The sequence below is a fragment of the Cibotium barometz genome, chromosome 4 (genome assembly GCF_041138505.1).
Source record: "Cibotium barometz isolate CiBa-2024 chromosome 4, ASM4113850v1, whole genome shotgun sequence".
NCBI lineage: Eukaryota > Viridiplantae > Streptophyta > Polypodiopsida > Cyatheales > Cibotiaceae > Cibotium > Cibotium barometz.
The window spans coordinates 17,011,341-17,021,579 of NC_141049.1; positions in this window are offsets into that span (position 1 = coordinate 17,011,341).

Sequence of the window (10,239 nt, forward strand, 5' to 3'; positions counted from 1 at the left end):
CTCTATGGTAATCCAATTCTAGGATTAATAAGAGATACCGTCATTATCCTACATCAAGGAGTCACTATAGATACACCAAAGAGTCATACATAAAATTTAAAAAAAATCAAAATTAATCCCACGTGAAGTCCGGTTCACACGTGAAAAGTTTTTCACGGTGTAAAACATAAGTTCACGTGGTAAAAATAAATAAAAAATAATCAAAATTTAATCCCATGTGAAGTCTGGTTCACGCGTGAAAAGTGTGACGACATGAAACAGAAGTTCACGCGGGCCTCCAAATAGGGGTGGTTTCCAAAGTCTCCTAAACAGTATATCCGATGAAGGCGCTTTAGGGCTCATCGGAAAGCTGACATCGAGCTCTTCAACTTTGGACTTGGTAAATGCTACAATTGGCACATGTACCATGTACCCATACATATCCTCAAAAGGCAACATCCAAGGCTCACAAGGAAAGGGCTACTGTAAGAAAACTTAGACAAATGCAACCAATCATCCCAAGCATTTTGCATCCCATAGCAATAATGCCTCAAGTAAGTCTTAAGCCATTTATTAACCCTCTCGATTTGACCATCGGTCTCTGAGTGATAGGCCGTACTTGTTGGAACCAATTGAGTACCCATGATCTCGAACAATGTACGGATTTTACACCCCATGTCACTTGGATTCCACCAGGCTTTAGCCCCTTGCCTAACATTCTTGCAAATTCTATAAGTACCAACCCTTTCCTGGATGCCCACACCTTGGACATACTGACTAGTCTAGGAAGGGGGGTGGTCCAAGGACTCAGTGAGTGTCTTCCAACAAGAGCACTCCCATACGGTTTCAATGACTCATAGAGAAATACGGCCATACAAATTTCCAAAATAATGGGCAAATATGATGGAACAACAGACCCTATTCAATTCATTCAAAAGTTTGAACAGAGATGTGAAGCCTTTGGAAATCCTAACTGTCCCACTAAGGTACATGCATTGAACTTATGCTTAGAGGGAAAAGGTAGTCGATGGTTCATCACATTGATGCCAGCGATCAAGACCAACTTCAAAACTTTGAAATCAGCCTTTACACATGGCTTTTCCAAACAAGATGATAGGTGGAGTGCAACAACAAAACTCTATTAAATTGAACGTCAACCAAATAAATCTATTAGAGATTTTATCCTTTGGATAAAACTCTTGGACTCACGTTGTGAGTGATGGGAAAAATTAAACGATGTTCGATTGAGGAGATGTTTCATGATGGGCTTAAAGAATAACAACTTACACAACTTGATCATTGTATCCAATCCGGAAACATCAATGTTGCAAAGAAGCAATACGTTTAGATGATAACATGCTAGAAGATGATCATGCTACGAGATGTTACTCATCTAAACTAAATGAAGCAATGGCCCAAAAGAAAGATCGATCTTGGAATTAACATTTCTAGAATTTTATGTAGCCTTGCTTAAAACCTTATAGCCAACAACTCGAAGAGAGGATTAAAACCTTCAAAACCAAACATCCTTAATGCCTATAAAAGGGATGAGCGAAATGCGTTGTGTTGAATGCAATCACTATGACTATCCCAATCCTCATTGTGCATACACGGCACTTGTTTTTCTATATTGCATCTATTGTAAAACCTTTGACCATGATAGTAAAAAGTGTCTTGCTTCATCCACGATGGACTCAAAACCTCCCATGCACAAAATAAAAACAGTCCAAAGGGTAGAAACTGCTCAAGATGCAGTTAATCAGACACTTCAATGTTTCTATTGTCATGGACTTCACAAGGTGGTAGACTGCACAGTTTGGAATACTTCCATGCCCATAGTCACTAACACCTTATGACCAATGTGTGAACAATGTGGCATTGATCACATGTTCCAAGATTACCCAAGACGAGTTGCTTCAATGCAACTTGTCTTACAAAATACAACTCTTAACATCTTAAGTATACAAAATGGACAATTGGCCACGGTGCCCTTGAATGTGCTTACACTCTTACAAGCCAAGACACGACAAACAATCAAGAAGAGTGAAAGAAAATACCTCAACATGGATAGAAGAAAATGCTTTAAAACATAACCCAAAAGAGAAAACAAAACCTTCTACACCCAAGAAAAACAAAGGACAGCAAACTGTCAAAAACAGGGTGGAAGTAAAAGAGAGGGAAAAGGAGTTGGTAGAAGTAAACCCAGAACGGGACATAAACAAGACAAAGCCAAAATCTATACATGATGCAGAAGCATCCACATCAAAGGCTACCACACAAACGTCAACACCCATATGTGCGACACAGGATACAAAAACCCAAAATAAAATTCGATCTCGTTGCATAGGTAAACATAGTGAAAAACTGACAAACCAAAGGAAGTCAGAGAATGAAACAAGTTCTAGTACATCACTAAGTGAGAATGAGAAAAGTTCTTACTCTTCACTCAGTGCACCACATAGACCAATCAAGAAACTAGAACCCAACCACCCCAAATAGATAATAATGATCACATGACATATGCAAAATGCAAAAAATGAGCTTAGGAGTGCATCCTTAGCATGGTTGAATGTCTTACAGGGTCATCGGATTGAGCCTCATAATGCCAAACCTAAAACATCAACCAAGATACAAAACCTAGAGGAGTACTACTTTCCCTTTCAAGAGGAAGACATACTCTCTACAAAAGAGTCATTTGAGATAGATTGTATGAACTATAGGCTTGAGAAAGCACGTACGAAATTCGATAATTTCCTTACAAGATTAAAACAGTCTCTCAAAGCCTCATACGGAGGAATGCTTTGCTCTCATGATAAATCCATAATCATATCAACACTTGCACCTTTAATGGCTCAACCTGAGTTATACAAGGACATAACAAACTACATAAACCAGGACTGTGAGGATTTGCAAGTTTCCAAATAGCCCTCATTAAAACTTGTGTCAGAGGGCCAAGTGTGCCATTGTATGCATTGGGTACTTTGAAAAAGTTGACCCAAACAGAGGATGAAAGTAAATGGGAATATGAAATAGACACAAGATTTGAAGCTGAAACACTAACTGAAACACCCATGGTTCCTTTGGAAGACTCTATCATGGTATGGTTAGATTTCCCTACAGGAAATGATGTTCAGTGCAAATGCGCATTGATTAGCCCTCGAGCAGCCCTCGAGCAAGTCATAACATCATGACAATAGACACTTGGGTGTCATTGGGACAACCTAAACTCATCCCGACAAGCAATGGTCTTGCAAAAGGAACCAATGAACAAAACATTAAAGTTCCAAGTTACTTTAGATACACTACTCAAATAATCGATGGCGATATGGAATTTACATTTCATGTTACCCTACATTTCCTTGAGTATGATGTCATCCTTGGCAGACCTTGGATAAGTGAATCATTGTATTCACTAGATGAATCCATGCAAACAATCACCTTGAACACTCATGCATGCAATGTACAATTGTTATTATGGGAGGAAGAAGCCTTGTTTGTAGGAGCTGGAACTTCCAACATATCTTACTGAAAAGATCCCTAGGATTCTGGTTGGATTGGAAATTGCAAATGAAATCACCACACCTCAAAGCAGAGCTTTATCCAACATGAGAACACAATCTCATGACCTTCTAGCTATGGGATTTGTTAGGTCAGCCAACACTCACGGCACATCCTAAAAGAATAACCTTTACACAAGACTTGAACATGCCATGTTTGGGCTACTTTGAGCATACAATGTGTATTGAAACTAACCCCCTCACTTGCAAGTTTTTTTTGGTTGAGTATGTGTTGGTATGTGTTGGAAGCAGATTTAATCTTGGGGCATAAATGAAATGTTACCCACTGTGCTTTGCTAGCAATATAGTCATTATGATGGTCAACGACAAAACATTGACAATACCATACTGCGAGGAAGAGGATCCAACTTTAGTGGATATCTATGATGCTGAACGCAAAAGGATACAAGCCTCTTCCACAAAATCCCCTCTACACAATGACCTACCATCTGCATCAACAACCAACCCGATAAAGCCTCTACTCCATCAACCCCATCCTTACCTACGAAGTTCGATGACTAAACCTCACAATCAACAGCTATTCCTGAAGAATTTTTGAGAGCCCAACCATCTAACTCTAACAGGGAACTCAAAGGAAAGGCCCCGGCTCCTATGCATCTCCATAATCGACAAACCTCACCAAAGGAGACAGCCACATGCTCAAAGGCCTCGACATTGAAAACCACTCCATAAGAGACTATAACCTCATATCAGCAATGCTAATGAGTCTCAAACCTACAGCCTCAGTGCCAACCAAAGTAAAGGAGGGCCCCAAACCTTCCACATCAATCTAAAATAAAACTCCACCAAGACTACCCACAATCACGATACCTTAATAGTATCAAAATGTGGGTGGAGAAGCAGCTACTTATAGCTCAAGGCTACTATGAAGATGCCAATCACATTTGGGTGCCTCGATAATCAAATACTCTTCCTCAAAAAAGCACTCAAAAGCCAAGGAAGAACAAGAGTACTCCACAACACCGTCCACAAAAGCCTATGCGTGTTCCTCAAAGAACTCCACCAATGCAACAAGTGTGGGTACCAAAAACATTGCTACAAGCACAAGGGTACTACCAAAGAAATACCAATGCTTGGATTCCCAAGTGCATCACAAAGTCTCCTAAGCTTGCACAAAGAAGGAATCCTCAACACCAAGCACATTGGCCCACCAGATTACAGTGTTCATCAAAGATGGGTACCTATGCCTGTGCTTGAACACAACAAGGATACTATGATGGTAATTCCATCATATGGTTGCCAAAATCAAATAATGTGAAGAAAACCTCACCTCGACTTCAACCCTAACAACTTCACCTAAAGTTCAATAAGAATAGAAACCCAAGCAAACAAAACTACTCTCGTGAATTCAGCACCATCACAAGAGCTTGTCTGTTCAAGCAGACAATCAACAGTCTTCCCTACTACATCATTTCAACAACAAATTCAAAATCAAATACGGGGACTTAAGAGCACATCAAGAACAAAATAACAATGCTCTTGTCACCCCTAAATGATCCATCCTAAGCATGTGCAAACACTGTCAGTCTCTGCAAATTCACGTCTGCAGTTTCTTCCCGTTTGTAGATTCACGTCTGTAGTTTCACATCTGTAGATTCACGTCTCCAGCTTCACATCTACACTTTCACGTCTTGGATCTTCACGTTTGCACTTTCACGTCTTGGATCTTCACGTCATGAGTTTCACATCTGGTCTTTCACGTATTGGACATTCATGAGTGCTCTTTCACGCCTTAGTGTTTCATGTCTTAGCAGTTCACGTGAAAAAAAAATGAGGTTAAAATTTACAAAATCAAGGAGTTTCGTATCACAGCTTAAGAACATGCACTTTCACGATTTAAGTCTCATCATGGATTAAGCCATATCACACAATAGCCACTATATAATTGTTAAGCTTCTTACTTCCTATTCTTTTGGCTAAATTAATGTAGCAGCTGCTCCATGAGTACGAATCCATACTCATGCACTGGAGAACATTTGCACCAATGCCTCACCATCAACAACTTCCAGGTATTTCTCTGGATGAGGGGCCATGGTGGGCAAAAGCCTGGTCAATGGTACAACCCATCGCCTGGAATTTTCCTTCAAATTACAAACCTCTCCAAATGACGCCACCATCTTCACAAATCAATGATCTTCAATCCTTAGTGAAGATATCTATATTAGCCTTCTTGCAAGTCGACGTAATTCTTTCAATCCTCAACAAGTAGTGGCAACTTCAACACAGAGCAGTTCAATAAGAGTCTATATGAATCAATTCTTGTACTTCATGAAAATCTGCTTCTAAGAGCACTTAAATATACATAAAAACATAAATAGCACATGGGCAGAAGAAGACAGAATCAGGTCCTACTCAACAACATTTGACAAGAATCATGCCACACAAAGGGACATCATCACAAGCCAATTACTTCAAATGATGAATGTTGCTTCAATGAATCAAATGAGGAACTGAGAATCACCATCTCATTTTGATGATTAAGTCTACATTCATCCATATCCTTCTCTCTCTTCTCTCCCATTATTAACATCTCTTATTGTCCCCACTAACAAAAATCACATGTAACTTTGTCGATGATTGCCAAAAACAAAGTGAGTAAAAAAATATATAAACAAAACTGGCTCACACAAATATAAAAATGCAATCATTCGCAAAACCCGCCCACCCCATTAGATCCTCATGCTGTCTATAAAGGCTTCACTACCTTATTCATTCACACAAAATAGAAAATATCAATTCTTTATTGGTTTGTATGACATGTTGTATATAAATATTGTTGCAAAGGGGAATGATGTCTTATTGCAAAACCCCAACATGCATTACTCTCGCCCTCTTTCTCTCTTTCTTAATATGAAAAATAAGATCATGACACAATCATAAACAATTGCTACTTTATAAGATCATGACCCAGTCACTTGAATATTCATAAATAAATATGTTTACTGCACTACAATGAAAGAGTTAACTCCATACCTCACCATGCTGTCCCATTTGGGCATCTGCCCTAGTACATGATGTTGCAAGGATCAATGATATAATCAAGTGACAAAGGTTGTGTATGGTTTTGTCCAAGTATACTCGTGAAGGTAGTAATGAGGCTATGTATCTACACAAGAGTATGAGATGATTTTTTGTAGCAAAAAGTGATGCTCAATGGAAACCTCTATGGTAAGTGTTTCTTACCTCTTGTGTCCAAAGGCCCTTCCAATTTGCATTGTACATTGCACATTCACCAAGGTGTCCAAGGAGAATCCAGAATGCTCGGTATGAGCTATAATGGTTGCCACTTGATATACAGTATCGATGACAATAATAGAGCCATTATCATCTAAGATGGTCTCACAAATTTGAAGGAATGCATGCTCCTCTCCATATATGTGGCATTAATTATAATGACATACATAAAAAATGTAAGCATGACATACACACATGCAACATATGCACAATTAGACACAAGATCTTAATGAAGGGAACATAATCTCATCACTCACATGTGCAGAGATTCCATGGTGGGACAATGTCATTTGGGAAACTATAAACGGAACCTCATGTGGGCAACTTCACTACATACAATCACACACTGTGTTTGTATTGACACCTTTAACAAATAAAGGTCTTGTCTCCCACGTTGGCCTCCTTCAATAATATACCAAAGACATGCTCTAGCTCCAATGGAAACTGCTGGTTCAGAAGTGCACGGCCTATCTTCAAAGGATCCCCAACACATGCCATCATCTTTGTAGAATGAAGTTCTACCACACCATGTTAAGTAGAGTTATACATCAATTGTTATTATAGAAAATAAAAGACACACTTTTACAATCATTTCACATGTGGTCACAATTGATTATTACACATGTTAATGCCAAGGCTTCTATAACGGTACAAGAACTTGCACTTTGATGTTTGCTAGGAGCATCAAGGACTACTATCGTGGTACATAGAGACACTCCTATAAAGCGTATATTTTGTAAGTGCATGCATCACACAAATACTTTACATTATCATTACCAATGAGTAAAATCATACCTGACAAATTCATTTAGATTGCAGTCGGTCACCCAAGCTAGGTGGATGAATTGGTCGCAATGTTGCATTTGGCGCTTTACCTCTTGTTGCCAAGCTTATCTGAATCCATAACTTAATCTATGTTAGTATGCAAACAATGTAACAATAATACTAATGAACCAAAAGTTAAAGAGTTCCCTCCCTGTGTTGCAGTATGACCAACTTCTTAAACGTTTGAGGTTGCCTCAATCTTGCGTGTGCTATCATCAGAATCGCTTTCATAATATTTTGATGGAGAGGTATTAGAGTCGTTCTCTTCCTGTAGTGACTTTCTTTTTTCCTTAGTTGCATCCTTTTCTGGCACTGTTTTCCCTTCATCTTCATCATCCTCTTCATCTTCATCATCTCATTCATCTTCATCTTCATCATCCTCTTCATCTTCATCATCTCATTCATCTTTCGTAATTTCTTTACCTTTGCCTTGGACATGTGATTTGTCACGTGGACTTCTAGGCTTCATTATATAATTCTTCATTTGAAAAGATATAAGAAACAATATTTAAATTAAAGTGAAATATCTAATTATATAGTTCATACCATGGTTGATTGCTTTGCTTTACAAGCCTGAGTATACATATCCTTCTCGCTCTCTTGGGAAATTTACCACTTGGAAAGTCAAGAAACAATGGGCATCTCTTATATATCTCTGCATCCCAAAGGTCTCAAAGTTGCTGCTAGCTTTCATGTTTTGGATTGCGCCATTATTTTAAGATTGTAGGCACATTTGCAATAGATTTCTCTACATGGCACTACAAATACATCTATATATTATTGCATCTGTTCAGTTTACAAATATAAGACTACAACCACGTAGTAAGTACGTTGTATGGAATGTTATGCACCTGAACACAGCACACTTGGTAGCCTTCACGACAACAAGATTCGAAGCTACCATTAGGTAAAATATGGACTCTCATTTTTTCTCCTTAAGGATTTCCACACCTCCTCTCTTTAGAGAAATGGGATCATGGTGAAATTTTTACAAATCAAATGAAAAGTTGGCAGATTGCACATTTGGAATCTACTCATCGTTGAAACCTTTTCAATGATATATAGTATGATGATGGGAAATTTTGATTATTCAAGAACTCCCCAAATTGGTGATAATGTGACATGTTACATGCCATGTTATTCAACAATTTGAGGACTTCTTGAATATTCAAAATTGCTTATCATGCTATATATCATTGGAAAGGTCTCCAAGAGTAGATTCTAAATGTCCAAACTCCGCTCACTTTTGAGTTGATTTGTAAAAAATTCACCAAGCCCATTTTTCTAGAGAGAGGAGGTGTGGAAATCCTTAAGAGGAAAAAATGAGAGTCCATATTTTACCTATTATACACCTTATTTCTTTAGGGATCCCACCATTTTCTCAAACAGCTTCCCAAAATACAGCAATGGATATAAATAGAGGTGAAATAAAAAGAGGGATATATATAAATAAAGATGATATAAATAGAGGAATAGATATAAATAGCGGTATTGAAATTAGGGTTTTGAAAGAAGAGAAAGAAGGAACAAACAAAGAATAAGAGAAAATTTAATTTTAAAAAAAAGAGGAGAGAAAAAGGTATAGAGAGAGAGGAAAAAAGAGAGTGAAGCTAGAGTTGGTGAGAGAGAGAAAGCTTAGAATTTAGAAAAGTAGAGAAAAAACTTTTTTGAAAAGAGAGAGAAGGGTTTTTTGGGGGGGAGTATGGAAAAGTAGAGTTGGTGAGAGAGAGAACAAGGGTTGGTGACAGAGGACAAGGCTTAGGATTTAGAAAAGTAGAGTTGCTGAGTTCATGAGAGAGGAAAAGGCTTTTGGAAAAGAAAAAAAAGCTTTTTTTAAAAGAGAGAGAAGGGTTTTGTTTGGGAGGAGTATGGAAAGTGTTTTAGAGGGAGAGAGAGAAAGCGCGGTTTTTTTTGGGAGAGGGAGGGCATTTTGAATTTGTGGAGAGAGAGAGAGAGAGAGAGAGAGAGAGAGAGAGAGAGAAAACGCGTGGAACGCTAGGGGGAAAGAGAACACATTTTGAATTGGAAGGGGGAGAGAGAGAGAGCGAGAGAGAGAGAGAGAGAGAGAGAGAGAGAGAGAGAGAGAGAGAGAGAGAGAGAGAGAGAGAGAGAGAGAGAGAGAGAGAACACATTTTGAATTGGGAGGGGGGGTATAGTATCACAGGAGTGAGATTTTTCAGAATTTTTTATCATGGGAGTGAATCTAATTAATTATGTGTGATGCATACATGGTTTATTGTAAAGCATGGTAGTGAATGATTTCTCTTTCTTAGAATTATTTTTGTGAGCACTGGGCCCACATTTTCCATGAGGGGGTAGTAGAGGCTAGATTGACTAGAGGATATGCAGCACTAGGAGGTCTAGAGAGGATGTGCTCACAGGTACAGTTTCAAAAGCCACGCAAGAGAGAGAGAGAGCTCCTTGAGTTTGGACATGTCATGCTTCTTAAAATCAAGGAGAGAGTGGAAGGGGTTCCTTGCTCTCCTTCTAGCAGTGTTAAACACCGTAACCTTGGTCTTACCAAGGTTAACTGAGAGCCAGGCTACAGCTTGCTTGTGTGAGCTTGAAACTTGAGACCTTGGTCCTTGAGGCTTGCCGCTTGAGGGGACAGAGTACTATATAG